General features: G+C 39.9%; 1 protein-coding gene across 2 annotated transcripts in view; it reads right to left on the bottom strand.

Annotated features, from left to right (window-relative positions):
* Positions 1 to 20,513, bottom strand: part of ENOX1 (ecto-NOX disulfide-thiol exchanger 1) — a 649,231-nt gene that overhangs the window by 438,631 nt on the left and 190,087 nt on the right. For both annotated transcript variants that reach the window (XM_055124381.1, XM_055124426.1), the window contains exon 3: positions 19,774 to 19,883. The gene's annotated coding sequence lies outside the window, so the exon portion shown is untranslated. The remainder of the gene's footprint in view (positions 1 to 19,773; positions 19,884 to 20,513) is intronic.

Genomic DNA, 20,513 nt, shown 5'->3' with positions numbered 1-20,513 from the left:
TCACAAGAATATTTGCAGCTCTATGTTCATAAATGTCTTCATTCATGATATTAAAAAAAAACAGTTAATGCCTATCAATAGGTGGCTGTTGATAAGAATCTTTGGCTCACCTTGCCCTAAAATTTAGCACATAGGACAGAAAACAAAATCCTAAAAGAAAAAAACAATTAAGGAATAGGCCACTTGACTCACTCATGCAAATAACAAGGCATCAATATCTATTGGCGTGATTTATGTCAAATTCCACAAAATTAGTTTTGTGGATATTCAATGCTTTTACTTCAGCAAGCAAATTTCATTGGTATAGATTATTCTATGCTGAAAATGAATCTCACTGTAAGATATTATTGACATAGACAAGGAATGAATGAAGGAAATAAAGTAAATGGGAAGAATTAAAATTTATGCTAAATGCAGCTTTCATGACACAACTAATCCAATGAATGTGTGTTGATATTTGCCTGACTAGTATTCTTGTCTTCAAGAATATTAACCACAAACTCTAAAGTAAAATTTAGATCTGATGAATTCAAAAAATTCTCCAGCACTCTGATAATCTATCTCAAAGAATAATAATTACTTCTTTGCCAGATACTCATACACTAATAATTTTGCAAATTACTATTTTTACTTAAATAGCATATCACTGAAGCTCTCAAAAGTATCAGTAACTATCACAATAGTTATCCGGAACAATTATTTGGCAAACATTTCACACATTAAAAGAATAAATGCCAATAAATTCCAGGGCCCTCTGGTGTAATTGAATTTAAATGTTTGCGGATAACTAGTGGGGAGCGGCAGTTTAGAGTCTGAAAGATCACCTCCTGGAGTACTTTCTAACTTAGTCACCTTCCCTGTACATTTTGTACAGGGAGTTGTACAGTTTCTGCACGTAAGAGAAGGATTCTACTGTTCTGTATCCTAGAAGGTCAGGGTACTTCTGGGGATAAGACTAAGATGGAAGCCCAATTTAGTAGTAGCTGCTCCCTACTATTGGGCTCAGAAATTAAACTGCTGGAATGTGGAACTCGAGAGAACTGTAGGGAGACAGGAGGACTCCACTAGATCTTTAGGAAAACTGTAAGTCCCCAAACTTGGATCTCTCCGACACCCTTCAGAATAACAACAGAAAGTCCTTTAAAGCTATGTGGAGGCAAGTATTTGAGAGGAACACAGAGAGTATAGAGTACTGAGCAGGAATTAAAGATGTGGGGGCAACCATTCTAAGGAGGGAGCATTTGGATCTGCAATTATAAAGCCAGCCCTCTCCTATGCCACACATGCATCTCTTGAAACAATTGAAGCATCAGGGGAAGGTCTTAAGAGTACATCTCAGTTCAAAGTGAGGATATATGAAGCAAATTATTGGTTGCTGAACTCCACCTCCCAGGCTAAATCTATAGCCTCTTTCTAACAGAAGTCGACAGTGATGGAGAAGAGAAGTAGCTGAGACTACATTTTCAGCTACTGATTCCAGCCCTCTAGTCCTTTGGATCCAGGAACGTCTCTATCAGATCAGCCACTAGATCTGGCCCCATAAACATGCTTCTCTCCAAACCCTGCAACAATAAGCCCTAACTGTGATCAAGTGGGTGAAAGTAACTTTTTTTTAATTATTATTTTTTATTTTTTGCTTTTTGGGTCACACCCGGTGATGCACAGGGGTTACTCCTGGCTTTGTACTTAGGAATTACTCCTGGCAGTGCTCAGGGAACCATATGGGATGCTGGGAATCGAACCTGGGTCAGCCGCACGGAAAGCAAATGCCCTACCTGCTGTGGTATTGCTCCAGTCCCAGGTGAAAGTATCTTAACAGGCAAGGAAAGAGCAAAGTCTTCCAAAAAGCAGAGATAAATCTGCCCCTTCAGGGAGTTGTCATCCCTTTGCAACCTTTATACAGTGCAATTCTTTCAACACACAGAGGGTTCTGATTGTTGGCGAGAGAGAGGAAGTGTCATCACAGCAACTGGCTTGTGCCCACAAGCAGTGGCCAAGTGGCTCTTGCTCCATGTGCTGGACTGTGCCTACCTGGTGTGAGTGTGACTAGAAGGAAAAGCTACAAACACACATACACACATACACATACACACAAAGAGAGAAAGAGAGGGAAGGAGACAGAGTCCCTCGATAAAGCATAATCATCTGAGGATAGTTATGTTGGTTTAAACTAAAACATTTAAAAAATTATAAGCACTGGTCTCCAAAGCACTCCCAAGAATGATATTTGAGTCCTGGCCCAGGAATAAGTCTTGATCACTACCAGATATGGCCCCAACACAAAAGCAAAAAAGTAAAACTTTTAAAAATAAGAATTATAGGCAGAGTTAGAGAGATAGATCAACATGCTGAGCACATGCTCTGCGGACAGGTGGTCTCAGCCAGGCACCGCAGGTTCCTTTGAGCAACACTGGGATAAACTCCCACCACAGAGCTAAAAAACCCCTAAGCACCAACTAGTGTGGCCTCCAAACAACAAAAATTTAAAGAAAAAAAAAAGAGAGAGATAAAGAGAGAGGCAAGAGGAGAGGGGCAATGTAGCATAATCCCTGGACTATCCTTTTGTATAATACTTCAGTTCAAGTGACTTTTTTTGAATTGTGATATGAAGAGGCCGAGCTAGAAACTCCAATGTCTGTCTGTTTATCCTGTGTGTGTGTTGGGAGGGAGGGAGGGGGAGATCCCTGGGCCAGAGCTTCTCCACGGTCCTCTCTTAAACCACCCCCCTAGAGTTAATGGTATGGTCTATAGAAGGACCAGGACTTCAGCCTGGGTTTGAAGACTAGTAGTTATTTGAAACAGAAACAGGAGTAGCAAAGACTAGGAGCAGTAGTAACAGTAATAAAGAACTGTTGTTTCTCATCTGTACAGAGTAATTGTTACTTGCCAAGGTTTTGTGCACCTTCACTGAGGTAACAAATAGAAGTGAGCACAGTGCCCGAGAGCCAGATCACCCAGGGAGCACAGCAGATAAACAGCCATTGACATCTTTGGTTTTCCTTGTTAACCCCTGAGTCACTAGTTCCCTTCTCAGTCACTCGCTACATGGCTACACAGTGCCTGAAACGTGGGCACATATGGTTAAGGAGTTAAGTCACTCATCTCATTTTAGTAAGTTTAAAAATAAGTAACTCCAAGTAACTCACTGGTTACCATGTAGGATAACACAGACATACAGCAGCTCAGCTCTCAAAGAAAACCCTGCTGACAGCATTAATTTTTAAAAAGAAAACAACTTCCACTCCGTGAGGTATGCAGGCTGAACTCTCCACAGATTCAAAAGGGAACAGTGAAAAAAGACTTTTAGTTAGAGTCACTTCCTCTTGAGAGTGGAGTCCCAGAATGCCTTGGAGATGCTGAAAAGTTTGTCAGAAATAACACAACCAGTTAGGTACTAGACTTGTGGGGGGAGAGGGTGGTATAGGAAGTCATCGATGGCCCCGAGACACCTCCTCTGGAGCTGACACCAGGGAGGAGAACAGTGAGGTCTCTGAAAAAAACGTGGCAGGCCTAGGTCAAAATGGGGCAAAGCAGGCAGGACTTTATCTAGCTGCTGAGTGAGAAGGGGAAATGGTGCCAACTGAGGTAAAGGGGCCAGGGAGAATCAAGTTTCATGAAGTAATGTTCAACAGAAAACATTACTCAACAGAACAGTCTCCTGAGGGGCTGGAGATTGAGTACAGGGGTTAAGGCACTTGCCTGACATGCAGCCAATTCTGGTTTGATTCCCAGCACTGCATATAGTCCCCTGAGCACTAATGAGTGTTGTCCCAACCGATCCCCCCAAATACTAGGCTTCTCTTAGCCACTCCCTTTTCTTGGGTTATATTATGATCTGATTTCTCAAAAAGAATCAAGTGATCTTTTAACCGGTGGATGGCCCTCGGCTTTTTGTCTGCAGGAACACACAGTCAATGGCCAGAAGTCATCCGAAGCTCATCAGGGATATTTTCACAGGAAAATATTGGTTTGCAATGCTTTCTTACATAAAATTTAAAAAAAAGCACTGAAAATCAAGCACACTTATAAAATATGCACAAACAATTACACGTTCTAAGCAGCCTATGAGAGAAAATTGGGTACAGAGGAAATGAATTTGCTGAGGTTTTTGAGTAAGACATAAAGAGAAGTAGGGCTTCCCTTCTGGGCCATGAGGATTATTCCTACAGCCCCTCTGTCCAGCTATATTCGCATTGTGACACCCAGGCTGAGCACAGCAGTTGTAAAAACCAGGCCAAGAGCCATCTAACCAGAAATTTATGATGGATTTTTTAATCACTGATTTTGCATTTCCCCTGTTCTAGGAGTTCTAGTTTCACAAATTATGATCTCAAGTCCAAAATATGTGTCTTCTTATTCAGAGATGGTGAGAGGACCTGTCATATGCCTATCAAAGACAAATGGTCTGACTTGTATGTAAATTTCTTGCCTATTGAGAACTGCCAGCCTGTCACAACTGCACTTTAGTTGGAAGACACTCAGGGGGCCTGGGCTCGGGGATGGAGGTAACCAGAACTCTGTGGGTCAATGTCTCCCTCTGGGTGGGCCCCAACTTTGAAAAATAAAATCTGTTCCTTTCCTCTGTACAGTGATGTTTTATTTTAGTTAACAAGCTATAATTAAGGCAAAGATCTTTTAAGACAATAAACTTTAGGAACTACATAGATATTAATGTCTGCTCTTTTCCTCACCAATCATTAGCCTGAATTGTTCATACAAAAGCTGTAACCTAAGAAAATAAGGACTCGTGTAGACAATTTCAAATTCTGTAGTCTCAAGTACCAGATAGGCTCTTATAAATTGAGTCTATGAATTCCTCTTGAAAAAATGTGCAGAATTAATACATTCATTTAGAAAGGCAACTGAATACTCAAATTCAGCTTAAAATTCCAAAGTTGAGAAGCACAGATGTTCTACCAAATTCTCACTTGCTTATCCCCAGCTAAATTCAACCTCTATGCTTTAAAAAGATTTTCTAAACTGTTAAGGGCCAGCCAAAAAAATGACATAATACATTCACATCTGGCTCCATCACCATTTACAGCATGTTAATATAGACATTAAACATCTGGGCAGGGTGGGGGAAGAAACTATTTGGGAGCTTTTGGCTACCATGACAACAGAAGTGCACTGTCTCAAACAGTCTGGTCTCTGCTAGTCTACTTTTAACACCATCATATTTCTTTTCAGTTTTATTCCAAAGCCCAAAGCAGGTACCGTTTGAAAATAAGCACGGTCTCAATAAAAGATGTTTATGTGTAGATGGTAAGTTCCTAGCAGATGTTTCTGCCTAACTCTTACTGGATAGGATTTGTCTGATTTGTATGGCTGTTAGAGACACGGAAGTCCTTTATTTCTTAGTTCTTCAAGAGCTGGCTTTGAATGAAAAAGTTTTTTAGAAAATTCTTTTCAAAAACTTAGTCGCCATTACATTTCTAATAAAGAGCCTCCCTTCTGAACAGTTAAAATATTTACCAACTTTAAAAATGCCACATCAAGGGCCAGGGATGTAGCTGAGTGGTAGAGAATCTACCTTTCATGTGTTAAGTTCTGGGTTTGATCCCTAGCACAAAGGTACATAATATAGACAAATATTAATTTTTAAAAAATCATTAGTCTTCATGTATTTACATTTTCTGTATATTGGATATAAAATGGGCTTTGTATGCAAAACTTTTCATGTATACTTCAACGCCAACAGTATAGTATTATTATTTTGATTCCTTAGTTCTGGAAACAAGAAGCAGAGAGAAAGGTACAGCAACAATAACTCAACAAATATTTACTGAACAACCTGTGCTGAGCACCAGGCATATAACGGCCCATGCAGTACAGCTCAGCCTTCTATGGTGAAGCTTATAAAACATGGGCAACCTGGGAAAGAATCAGTAGTGAGCAGCAGATGCAAGAATAGAAATTACCTCAAACCTCAAAGCAAAAAAGAAAGGGACTGGCAATATAATTCAAAGCCCAAGACCACAATTTTTAAAAAATTTATTATTACATTGAATCACCATAAAATACAGCTATAAAGCTTTCATGATTGAGTTTCAGTCATCCAATGATCTAACATCCATTCCTCCACCAGTGCGCATTTTCTAACACCAATGTCTCCAGTATCCCTCCAGCCACCCCCACCCATCTCACCCCTGCCTCTGTGGCAGGAACCTTCCTTCCTATTCTCTATCTATTTGGGGGCATCATGGTTTGCAATAGAGATACTAAGATGCCATCAGATTTGGTCCTTTACTTACTTTCAGCACACATATCCCATCCCGAGCGATCCCTCTAACCTTCATTGACTTAGCGGTCCCTTCTCCATCCCAACTGCTTCTGCCCCAGCACAGAAACTGGTTTCCAACTTTGGAGTGATCCTTCTGGTCCTTAAGACCACATGTTTGGATCCCCAGTACTGTATGTTCCCAAGCAACACAAAGGGCGCCCCGGCAAAGACAAAATAAACACATTTTCAGAGGGAAATCTCAGGTCTCACTGACTTCCAGGATAAAAGTCCTACCTGTCATCCTCATTGACTTACCTCTCCCTATCAGATGCCAGGCCTCCATCCTACCAGCAGATCACATGAGCACAAAATACATCCACAAGATGACTCCATCTCCTTACACTGGCCCCACCTGCAACCCTCCCTCTCCTGGGCTATTACTTCCTCTGTTCACTTGACCTCAGCTCAGAAACCAGTGAGGATGGTTAAAAGTCAGACTTTATCATTCTTTGCCAAAGACTACGACCATGTCACACTGACTGGGAGGACATGTGAATTCCTCCCAGTGGCATGGTCAGCAGCAGCCACAAAGATGGGTCCCTCTTTCTCTACCTCCCACTACTCAGACTTCTTGATCAGATTGCTCCAGTCAAGCTGGTTTTACTGTTTTCCTTCAGGCATGCTTGGCACCTTCTCACATCAAGGTCTCCTATTTGCTCTTCCCTCCTCCCGAAACCCACTTTCCTGGGCATCTGTTGTAGATTTGCCCACTCGCTTTCCCTGCCTTTTACCTAAATGTTACCATGCTTGCAAGGCCTTCCCCATCCCTGAAATCCATAAAGACAGACCTCGTTCTCCTCTAATTTGATTACCCCATGACAGCACTCCTCACAACTGGGCATGATGTGTATGTGTGGTGTTCCTTGGACACCTTTCCTTGCTCTTTCAGCTCCAGGTTGCTGATTCTGTAGCTTCACTTTCCAACATCCATTCGGCGACGTCATCATCACTGGGGGACTGAAATCAACTGAAGTCTGCAAATGCTAAAATGCATCACTTGTCCTCTCTTCTGGAGAGGCCAACTACCTCATAGCACTCTCCTCCAACAGCAACAACAAACAATACACAGCCCTCCTCCACAGGAGAACATGCCTCACAGTGGCAGTCTTTGTTTAGTCGGGCTTTCGCCAGAAGATTGGCAGTGCATTGACGGAGCTAAATATTTGTCCAGTGAATTAATAGTAACTGTATGTAAGACACTCAAGGATAGTGAAAGAGCATCAAAATGCCAAGCCTCTGTTTTCAGAACTCCTACAAATACTTCATGTGGTTCCAAAACTGGGAACCACCTATGGATCAAAAAGAAGCTTCTCCATCCTTGCTTTTGGTCACATGTCGGAGAGAGACAGAGAATGATTGAGGATCTTCATATGTATTTCTATGTCTATATAAGCACTGTTGTTGTAGCACTGTTGTCCCGTTGTTCATTGATTTGCACGAGCGGGCACCTCCATTGTGAGACTTGTTGTTATTGTTTTTGGCATATCGAATACACCACAGGGAGCTTGCCAGGCTCTGCCCTGCCGAGGAGATACTCTCGATAGCTTGCCAGGCTCCTCTCTGAGAGGAGTGGAGGAATCAACCCCAGGTCGGTCACGTCCAAGGCAAATGACCTATCCTGCTGTGGTATCACTCCAGCCCTTGTTTATATAAAGGTATAAAAATTATGTATTTTCAATAATAAAAAAACAACAACAACAACATAGGAAGGTTACATCTCTTTTCTCTCCAGGATATTCACGAACAATTTAGCACAGTACACAAAAGGCCCATAATGCCAACTTATTCCAACTGGCTTCTTGGCCTGCAAACTACTTCCAGAAAACCCTCGTATAAATACCTCCCATATGTAACTACAGTATTCAAAACTTTAAATGACTTTTTACTTTCTAGTATAACGCAATTCTTGACTTTTTTTGCACCATGAATAACCTGACCCTAATTCACTAATTCAGTATATGTGTATATAAGAGAATTCAGTAATTCTCTTCATTACCGAAGATACTTCAGTAGTGAACCTTCATACAATACATAAAACATTTATGCTGAAGGCTAAATATAGATAAGAGTACGGAAATTATAATGTATCACAGTTGCTTAAATTCCTAGTAATATGAATACTGGGTTTTAAATAATAGAATTTTTTCTCCAAAACTTTAAATTACTTTTGTTCTGTTCAATGTCACAAATATTTTCCTGCTATGTGAAAAAAACATCATTCTGGGTGTTGCAAAGGACATTGAGATGAATAACAGGGTTACTTCTTTCAAGAAATCACTACCCAAGAATACATTTTATTTATGTCTGCCTTCTTCAAAAGTATATACTGAATTGTTTGAAATTTTCCCTTGGTGATTTGGGGCCTCCTGTGTCCTGGACCACAATGACAGACACATCTGTAATTAGAAATTCATGTGACTCGGAAGCTAAACTACGTATCATGGGAGTCAACTGGGAACTTGCCTCTGTGTTCTTAAACGCTGCATTGACAGATGGATGGAAGGAGAAACAAATTGGTAGGGTCTGGATTTCCCTGATGTAAGTCAGCTTTCTGATATTTCCCCATTCCTCTCAATACCCATATATAAATATCCATTATATGAGAAATAGGCTTTGAACAAACACAAAACTTTCTGACATCACTATCAGGTCACGATTAATAGCTGGAACCTTTTCCTGCTCTGTACTGTCCCTGTTCACAGAGCTGGAGAACATGTGACTTCTTGAATCTGAGGCCAGGAGGCAGGAGGACTCATCCATGGTTGTATGTCTACCACAAGTGTGTAGGAGGCAGAGGGGAGAGAAGGGACTACTGTGATAATAATAGTTGGAAATAATCACTCTGGACAAGAAATGCTGAAAGTAGGTAAAGAGATATACACGACAGAATTTTAGTACCTATATTCCTGTATTGCAAACCATAATGCCCAAAAGGAAAGAGAGAGAGTGAGAGAGAGAGGAAAAGAGAGAAGAAAAGTGACTGCCATAGAGGTAGGCAGTGGGTAGCAGGAGGGAACTGTGGACATTGTACATTGGTGAAGGGTATATTGGTGCTACAACATTGTATGACTGAATCCTATTCATGAACAACTTTGTACTTGTGTATCTCATGGTGATTCAATAGGACAGAAAAAAAGAAGAGAAGGGAAGGGAAGGGAAGGGAAGGGAAGGGAAGGGAAGGGAAGGGAAGGGAAGGGAAGGGAAGGGAAGGGAAGGGAAGGGAAGGGAAGGGAAGGGAAGGGAAGGGAAGGGAAGAGGAGGGGAGGGGAGGGGAGGGGAGGGGAGGGGAGGGGAGGGGAGGGGAGGGGAGGGGAGGGGAGGGGAGGGAAAAGAAAAGAATGAGTTATTTCTTATTGCTGAAGTCACTTCCAGCTATCCACTACCCTTTGAATTTTGTCACTTGAATTTGCACACTGCTAGCTCCAGCCCTTCTAATATCTGCCAGTTACTTTTTGTTCTTCTCCAATTACAATATGCATAAACAGGCAGTAACAACTAGAGACCCTTTGCCTAATTCTCCATAGTCCAATCTTTGATCTGACTCTACTCCCAATTTCTGTATCTTTTTTACAATCAGGTTTATACAGATACCGGCTGGCTTAATGCTCAGCCAATCAATAAAACTGAAAATCACCACTTTTTATTTGTGTATATTCAGCACATTAAGGTTTCTCTTCTCTTTCATTCCTGCATAAGTCACTTTGTGGACTTGTAAAATCTCATTGGTAACTGTACAGTTTGATAGTGGAAAAGTTTCTTCTCATTTTCACAATACTTATCCCACTAGTGATGCAGGTTTAATAAAACAGTCACTTTTGCTCCATTTACACGTTTATAGTTTGTGGTGGGTGATAATGACTGGTTCTGGGCCTGGGTTCTATTAAGCTTTCAGGAAGAGCAGCCTCATCTCTCCAGGGCTGCTCCCACTCCTCCAGTGATGACAAAGCTGCAGACAAGATTCCAGTCTTATGTTCCCATCTCACAGGCAAAGCAATTATAATGCATGGTGCATGCAGGTTCTGACCATTTATTCCACATAATCTTACACCTGCAACTTGAAAGAAATTTGTTTCCTCATTTATAACATAAACCATACCATGGAATCTTTTTATTGCAATTTCTTTGTAGGTTCTCATTAAATCCAGAACACATACTAAACTTGTATCAAAAAGTGGTAACAATTTATATTATGTTGGCTTATGACAACATAAAGTGCAATAGCACTAATAGTAAAAATGACTTACACATATAAAAAACATCTTGATGTGATACACTCTTAGGAACTTTATTTATATTAGAATTTCCCCCTCCTTCTATTGATTCAGACAAAGGTTCAGATATAGTGCAGTTGCTGGTCCAAACACATCGTTACTAACAAGGTTATTTTCTCAGGAAAAATATAGACTTCACATTAAAGCCTCCTCCTAGCTTAAAAATGCCACCCCCTATTATAAGTTCATGAAAATGACAAGATTTTATTTGATGAATTTCAAATTTGCATGGCAGAGTTCCAAATGCTGAAAACAGCAAAGTGCCCATTCTCAGAACATGATATCAACCATCTGCCCTGGCCATCAGGACACAATCCAGATATTTCTCCAAAGTGATATTAAAATGTAAAGGTGCTCTTGGAATATATGCAATGTTTTGGTAAAAATTATCAGGTGAAGGGCCAAACAGATAGCACAGGAGGGGTGTTTTGCCTTATATGGGGCTGAGCCAGATTCAATCCCCAGCACAACATACAGTTCTCTAAGCACCTCCAAAAGTTATTCCTGAGCACAAAGTTAGGAGAAAGCCCTGAGCACATGCCATGCAGGCATGGTTCAAATGACCCTCCCATAATTTTTTCATGTGATAATTAAATTCTAATTGTTCAAAACTGGGACCAACTTAATCCCATGCATCTGAGTACTTTTCTTGTGTTGTCTAGGAAACTGTATATACTTATGCTTGTTGCTCTCTGTCTCTCCATCCCTCTCCCTTTCTCTCTGCTTCTGTCTCTTTAAATCTCTCTCTCTCTCTCTCTCACACACACACACACACACACTTATGCACACACAGGCACACATATAATTGGGTAGAATGAAACTGAATCACATAAATACCAAAAAAAGGTTGAAATATGTATGTTTGGACCCATTCAAACTTATGCTGTATAGAGAAGGGAATACCAAGTGAAAATGTGGTGGGAGGACCCACTCGGGATGGGAGAGGTGTGCTCAGAGCAGACTATAGACCTAACACATAGGCCAGCCAAGACCTCCATTGCTAACCACAATGCCCAAAGGGAGAGAGAGAACAGAGGGGAATGCCCTGCCAAAGAGTCAGGGTGGGGAAGGTGATGGGGTGGGAGTGGGTGGGAGGGATGATGGGGTCATCAGCGGAGGACAGGCACTGGTGGAGGGACAGATATTCAAGCTGTATATGATTGAAACGCAAGCACGAGAATATGTAAACCTGTATCTGTACCCCCACGGTGATTCATTAATAAAAGAAAAAAAACTTATGCTGTATTTACTCAATATTTGCTAGGTGTAATTGTAGAAACTCATTTGCATTTTTAAAAGTGATAATGTCTTTATTGTAAGTTACATGGTTAATCTGTGTACCAAATTAAGATGCCACTTTTATATCCTCTAGCTATTTTTTTTTAGGAGGTCATACCCAGCAGTATTCAGGACTTAGCACTAAGTCTGTGTTCAGGGGACAATTTGTAGTAGCAGGAATTGAACACTGATAAACTGCATGTAAGGAAAGTGCCTTACTTGCAGCACTATCTCTCCACCAGCTTCAACCACTTTTATCTTATTTTTTCTTATTACTGGCCAGATTTATTCACTCACACTCAGAAAGACAGTGATAACTCACACAGATACATAAGAAGAGTTACAAGATAGATTCCAAAGTCCTTTGTTTGCTTGCTTACTTTGAATTACCAGAACATTTCCCACTGTTCCCTGGATCTTTTTTTAAAATGTAGTATTCTCTTATGAATTACCAAACAAAAAAATCACTGTAAAGCATATTAACAGCTTTAAAACTTAAATAATACGGGCTGGAGCGATAGCACAGCAGGTAGGGTGTTAGCCTTGCATGCCGCTGACCCAGGTTCGATTCCCAGCATCCCATATGGTCCCCTAAGCACCGCCAGGGGTAATTCCTGAGCACAGAGCCAGGAATAAATAATAGAAATAACTTTTCAGGATGGTCACTCTTATTTATGATTCTGTAGCATATATTTTTGAAAATTTGTAGGAGAATATATGTATGAAAAGTTTCATCACAATAAACAATACTCTAAATTGCAGATATATGGGTATCTAACTGGTAGAGTTTTCTAGCCACCAGAGTCCTATTTGGGTGGTGGTGGGATGGGGGTGTACAATGCCAGGGGAGGGGATGGGAAAGGTGCTAAGTCTGAAGCCTCAAATATGTAAGGCCAAGTGCTCTCCCATAAGCTGTCTCAACCCACCAAAAGTTTTCCATGCGAATGATATATGATACTTGGACTTATCACAGTGATCAATTTGAATGGGCACAAATATGTTTACATGCATATAAGGTCAACTGCACCTTCATAAAATAATACCCATTTAGAAGGCATGGGATAGTACAGCAGTTAATGAACTTGCCCATGTGCAGCTGACCTTGGTTTCATCCCCAACACCACATGACTCTATGAGCATTGCTAGATGTAGCCCTGGTGACCCCTCCCCCTCAGCACCTCTGGATGTGGCCGTGGAGATCAGTGAGCACTGCCAGGATGCCTTGAGTAATGCTCTGTACTGTAGGGCCCGAGCAGCACCACTGGGCCAGTTGGCCAAGAAATCCCCATAGGAGACCCCAAGTCTCCTAAACACTGCTTTGGAGACACCCCATGATCCCAAAGAGAAAAGTCAACTTAAAAATCATTTTTTAATAATCATGTCTATATAAAAATTATTCACAATCAGGATTTCTGTGCATTGTCAAATTCAGATGATTTCAAAATAGAATGACGGTGAGTCTTGGCATAACACTGTCACAACTAGGGATTGTTGACCCATGCCAAAATTTTTGTAATTGTTATGAAAACAGACAGCTCAACAATGGCAACAGTCCTTATGGCATGACAGGGCTGGAACAAACATTTTATTGCCAAGTGCCTAAGCACTGCATAGAGAGTTAACCCAGGGGGACCTGATTAGCAGGTACCACGATTCCCAGTTATACCAATGATATTCCGCTCTGCACAATGGTGCCCAGAGAAGCTGCCAGCCAGTCTTTAATCCTGCTCTGCTCACCCAGACATACACGTGCCTCCATGAATCCATTGGTGAGGTATCACAAGACATAATGCTTACAAGAATAAGCCTTCAGTCAAAATGTTTAAATGCTAAATGCTAAATATGCACTGAAGGATTTAAGGCAAGGAACTGCAAACATGACTCAGTCACACATCTGGTTCAGCCCTGTCAGGATGTCGGGATGCATCAGTCATTTTGGATTTATTTGTAATGAGAGAAATCAACTCACGATTCATATGGTCTCAAAGGTCTACTTAGATGATGATAAAGACTTAGGATACTCCCTGAAGTATGGCTGAATCTCTGACCTTATTAAGAATATACACTTACGACATTTTAAATATCTTAAGTCAGTTGTTTTAACCACTTGGGGAAAACAATGTTACGACACGTAATTCAGGTTATTTCAACAGAGTCAGTTCAATCCTAAATCATCATTTCTAGTGCATTCTAGCAATGCTTCTTTTGCAAAAACACTTTACACAATAGTGCCAGCAACTACGGAATGTGACTTAACAACCAATTACTCGTACACTTTGCAAAACAAGTAAACCTATCAGCAGTTGGGAGTTGTGCCCAGAGGCCTGGGCTTGTCCCTGGCATGGTACCTTACTGTTCTTCATGATTCCAGCAATGGCACAATGCTTTCCAGCCTGCTAATGCAGTGGCCTCATAAATAGATTACCTAAGTACTCTCCAAGATTCTGACACCACATTTAGAGTGGACACATTTTTTCCCTCACTTTGCCAATTCTGCAGTGATTTTTTTCTTTCAATCATTCATATCCCATGAATCACTGCCAATTGTCATCATCATTACCTATAAATGTTGATACAGTGCTGCTAAAAAATTATTGCATGGTGCCCTACAAGTCATCTGCTCAAAGGAGCAGATTATTTATTATTATTACTAAAGAATTAGCAATAGAATTATGGGATATTCAAAAAGGGAAAAAAGAAAGCAGATTGTGTGGCACCTAAAAGTTTTTACCCAAGAATTTACCATTAAGCTGATTTAAAAGGTAATGGTTTTCTCTCCAGGGAATTTGTATTAAAAATTAATTTGGTAACCAATAAGTTATCATAAATTCTACTTTGCACTTTTCTCACCAAGAGTTTCATGATATGATTTCAAAAATAAATCAGCAACATTATGATTTGTGCCTTTCACTCACTCCATAAACATAACACAATGATTTTTTTAATCACCTATGTCTTTTACCCACATCATTGATATTGTCAAAAAGCTTACGTAATGGTAGTTCCAAAGACATATTAAACCTTACATTTTATGTTAGATATTTCTCAGTGACAAAACTGCTCTTAAGAAAAAAATTGTGGGTGACAATAAAAATTCACATTCATTGATAACAGCAAAATGGTGAATTTTAGTGTGAATTCAACAGTCTCCAAAAGTTTATCATAATACCTATACTCAAAATTGGTTCTCGGAATTCATCACATTTATTACAGTTAGAATTAGCTTCTCAGAAGTACCTCACATTTACATAGTTTAAATGTTTAGTCTTTTGTAGGGATCATGATTTCTTTAGGGAATGATAAAAATGTCCTGTAATTAAATGGTAAGTTTTTTGAAATATACTAAAGACCACTGAGTTATATACATTAAACAAATGCCCCATTACCGTATATAAATTATATATCATTAAACACTATTCAAAGAATTATAAATCAGTGAAATTAAGAATGTCTTTTATTTAAAAAATTCAACAAAATAGGCAAAACTTTAAATAAAGAAAATAAGAAATGAAAGAAATAATTATAACTAATGCCACAGAAATAATTTCTATTTGCTATGAACAGTAATATCCCAATAAACTGAATAACAGAGGGAAAAGAGGGAATAACTTCCAAGACCTTTAATCAAATAACACTGATTCACAAATAACCATGAGCTTGGAACAGGCTATAATGAATAAGGACATTGAATCACTAACAGAATCATCCCAACCACAACACAACAACAACAGCAGCAAAATTCCAGACTCTCGAAGATTTACTAGTGTATTATATTAACAATATTATTTTAGTTTAGTTTTTATTTGGGTGGGGGAGAATTGGGTCAAACTTGGCAGTGCTCAGAGCTTACTCTGTGCATAGCGATCACTCCTGTAGGGTTTAGAGATGACATGGGGTGCTCAAATCAGGGTTGGTCACATGAAAGGCAAGCATCCTACCTGCTGAACTATCACAGACTCCTGTATTAAAATGAATAAAAATTATATTACAAATTATAAAAATAAAAACATTATAAAATAAAATTAATAAAAATTATCTCCAATACTTAAAACTCTTCCTGAAAAGAGGATAGAACACTTCTAAAAGCACTGGCTAAGGCAAGACTTACCCCATTATATCAGAAAAAGAAAAGAAAACGAAAGACCAGCATCTCTGATAAATATAGACATATATATCATCAGTAAAGGGGTCTGGAATGATAGTACAGAGGGTAACACATTTGAATTCCTTCCGGCTGACCTGAGTTTGATCCCCAGCATCTCATATGGTTCCCCAAGCACTGTCAAGATCAATCCCTCAGCACAGAGCCAGGAGTATTCCCTGAGAATCACTGGGTGTGGTCCCCAAACAGAACAAAACAAAATTCTCAGTAAAGTATATGAAAACTGAATTTAACAGCACATTAAAAGGAAAACATTCATGAACAGTTGGCTTATCTCTGGGATGTAATAATGGTCCAATATATAAAACCACATGTTTATGGGGCTGGAGCACAGCAGGTAGGGCATTTGCCTTGCACTCGGCCAACCCGGATTCAATTCCCAGCATCCCATATGGTCCCCTGAGGACCGCCAGGAGTAATTCTTGAGCACAGAGCCAGGAATGACCCCTGTGCATTGCCAGGTGTGACCCAAAAAGCAAAAAAAAAAAAAAACACATGTTTAAATCAATGTGAAAAATTTGACCAAATTTTGACATGCTTTCATAATTTAAATAATTTTTAACCAACTAGAAAAACAAGGGAATTAACTTACTATAATAAAGACACTATATAAAGATTGTGAAGCTTATCTCATACTCAGAAAAAAAAAACAAACTGAAACCTGTTGGTGGTGGAACACATGTCTAGTATGTGTGAGGTCCTAAATGTTATTTCCAGCATCACAAGTGCATCAGGTACAGCTGTGGTGAACCTCAAACACCCCCTGCCCCAAGCACCTGCCCAGGCTAACCACAGAACATTAGATGCACTGTTGGGCTAAGAATCAGTGGGAGTGGACCTGAGTTCCCTGACCTCTTCATATACAGAAACTAAGTCATTTTCTCTAACATTAGAAACAAGGCTGCTGATTCTCAATATCTATATTTACTATTCAAAATATTTTGGGAAGTACTAGACAGAAGTTAGGAAAGAAATGAAAAGCATATTTTTCAGAAAGGAAGAAGTGAAAATATCAGAAGATAGATGCCACATCCTCACATGCAGAAAACTTTAAAGATCACATGCAACAAAATGTAGAAATAATAAATGAATTCAATAATGTTACAAAATACAAGATCAACATTAAAGTTTATTTTCTGTAGACTAACAGCAAGCAATACTAAGTGAAAAATAGGAAATACACCCTTTATAAGAGTTTCAGAATTGATAAAGTATTTAGGATTAAATTTAGGTTAGGAAATGAAAGACATATACACTAGAAAGTATGCAATGCTGCTGAAATAATTTAAATAAAGTACAAATAAAAGACATCACTGACTGAAAGACTTAATATTGATAAAATATCATTAACAAATGAAACAATATATTTATATATGTATTTTCAAGGCATTCCCTATGAAAATACCAATGACAGTTTTTACAGATTAAAAATATTCTAAAATGTATGTAAAACTAAAAAGGTCCCTGAATAGTCAAAATAATCCTTAGAAAGAGAAAACTAACAAAAACTAGAAGACTTATATTTGACTTCAAAACCTACTACAAAATTACAGTAATTAAAACAGTATGGTACTGTCATAAAAACAGATACAGAGCAGTGGAATATAATATTAAACTTAATAATAAACTCAATAATATATAGTAAAATTATGTTTTACAAGAGTGCTAAGACTACATGCACACTTTGGAAAGAATAATTCAGCAAATGTTGAAAAATATTAAACACCCAGAGGCAAAAGATCAACATTAAACTCTATACAAAAGTTAAGGGAGATTAAAGACTTAAACTTAAAAATGAAGACAATGAAACTCCTAGAAGAAATCAGCAAAAGAACTTCAAAACACTGTTCTGAGCAATGATTCTTTCCACATGACATTAGAAAAACAGCTAAAAGAATAAAAACAAAGACAAGAAATTAAAGGGGTTCTGAGAGCAAATGAAACAAACAAATGACAAGTTACCCATGAAATGAGATAAAATATGGTCCTGGGGGAATGTTTCAAGGGTGAAGTACATGCCTGGCATCAATTCCTAGGTCAATTCCTACAACCACGTGGTCTTACCCACCCAACCCAGCATCACAGGTTGTGGCCTTGGTGACCCCTGAGCACTGGTGGGCACTAAATAGCACAGGAGTGTCTCAAACACTGACGCCTCAGCTCTTATAATGGGGTCAAATATCACTTCTCAAGAAGTAACCCCCTATTAAAAACATGGAGCAAACTGTTTGCATGTCACATATGTAACAAGGAATTATTTTTTTAATTGTGAAAGGAATTCTAAATTAATATCAAACCAAACAAAAAAGTTAGATAACAAATATGGATTATAACATAAGAGTGCACAGAGTCCCCCAACACCACCAGGAGGCATCCCTAAGGACAGAGCCAGAAGCCATCCCTGAGCACTTGTGGATGTAGAACCTATACCCACATTTTCCATATTTATGAAAAGAGCTTGAGTAGACTTTTCTCCAAAAAGACATACAAGCAGACAACAGGTAAACAAAAGGTTATCACTGATCTCCAAAGATGCAAATCACATTCAATTATGAATTTAAAAACAACACCAACATGGGGCTGGAGTGATAGCACGGAGAGTAAAGCATTTGCTTTGTGTGTGGCCCGCCAGGGTTTGATCCACAGCATACCATACAGTGTCCTGAGCATGGCCAGGAGTGATTCCTGAGTGAAGAGCCAGAAATAACTCTTGAGCATCGCCAGGTGTGACCCAAAAAGCAAAAATAAAAAAGAAAGAAAAATTAAGAAGAAACAAAAAAGAAAACAATTTTTTAAAAAAATTTAGTGTAAGTCAATGTAAACTAGGGAAGTCACTAAGGAAACCAATTTGAGGATTAAAAAATAAATCCAAACGATTGCACTTTTAGGTATTTTTGTGAAAGAATTGAAATCTGAATCTCAAAGGCACATCTGAACTCACATGCTCATGCAGCATTCTTCACAGCAATGTGAAAGGACCTGAAACCACATCGGCAGATGTGAATGCATCAAGAAAGGATGGCACACATATGCAACAGAATGCAGTCTAGCCACGAAAAGAAAGAAATTCTGTCATGCCCTACGTGGATGAACCTGGAGGATAAGACTGTCACAAAGCCAGTTAGCAAGGTTCCACTCGCACGTGATCTAAACTTGATGAATACCCAGAACTAGGAAGCAGCATGGTGCCTACCTGGAGGAGGGGACAAAGGCATATCAAGGGATAGAGAAATCAGTTTTGTGAAATAAATCCTAGAGATAGTAAATAAGTTCTAGAGATTTGCTCTGCTTCATTGAACTTGAGACTGACAACACACTACTGAACCCTTAAAATTGGTTAAAAAGTTAGGTATCCTGCTCTGTTTCCATCACAACTTAAAAGGTATGGGTGGGGGCTAGATCGACAGCACAGTGAGTAGGATTTGCCTGACCCAGGTTCGATTCCCAGCATCCCACATGGTCCCCTGAGCACCACTAGGAGTAATTTCTGAGTGCATGTGCCAGGAGCAACCCCTGTGCAATGCCGGGTGTGACACCAAAAGAAAAAAAAACATTAAAACAATTTAAAAAATAAAAGACAGGTACGGTCCAGCTACTCGTGGGTGCAAAATACCAAGAGGAGGAGCCATGGGCCACTAGGCACCTGTCTCTGCTCACCATGATATTAAAAAGCATCAACTTTGTAGAGGGGTACTGAGGTCCAGCCTCAGAATCGGGACTCTGCAGTGAGCTTGCTAACACCAACACAACAGCATCAGAGATGAGAGAAAGTCACTGACCTTGGCCTGGGGAACGGGAGACAGTGAGGCCCCCTCAGCAACTGCTAATTCCCAGAGGTCACAGGAGAGTCGATGTCACAGCTGTGCCAGCACGCAGCATGTTCTAGACCCTGAAACAGAAGCAACCACATCTGTGAGACCAGTGTGGAACAATTCTGAGCACTGTTTTTAAAATTAAACCACCATGAGATAGACAGTTACAAAGTTGTCATGATTGGGTTTCAATCATGCAATGTTCACCTGTGTTCATTTCTCACCACCAATGTCCCCAGGTTTTCCCCTTCTACCCCCACTCCCAGTCTGCCTTTATGGCAGTTTATGACAGATATTTTTCTTCTTCCTCCCTCCCTCCTTCCTTCTTTCCCTCCTTCCTTCCTCCCTGCCCCCTCTTCTCTCTCCTCTCTCTCTCTCTCTCTCTATCTCTCTCTCTCTCTCTCTCTCTCTCTCTCTTTCTCTCTCTTCTTCTGGTCACTATGGCTTGCAGTACAGGTACTGAAAGGTTATCACGTATATCCCTTCTCACTAGACGCCACACTTTGCACCTCACTGGAGGGCCAGCACAGTGAAGTTCGCACTGCAGAGCAATGCTGGAGTGGGGCTTCTCCCAGCACAGCCTCGCCTGTGCCCATACACTCTCCCTCGCTCTCTCTCTCACTCTTGTTCATACTCTAATTCATGTGGTATCACTAGGTCACTTGTTATGTGACATCCATGTCCTATACTGACAACCCTGCCTCCTT

This window comes from Sorex araneus, chromosome 1, assembly GCF_027595985.1.
Source record: "Sorex araneus isolate mSorAra2 chromosome 1, mSorAra2.pri, whole genome shotgun sequence".
Classification (NCBI taxonomy): Eukaryota; Metazoa; Chordata; class Mammalia; order Eulipotyphla; family Soricidae; genus Sorex; species Sorex araneus.
Note: the sequence above shows the minus strand (reverse complement) of the source record. Positions and strands in the feature narration are given on the sequence as shown.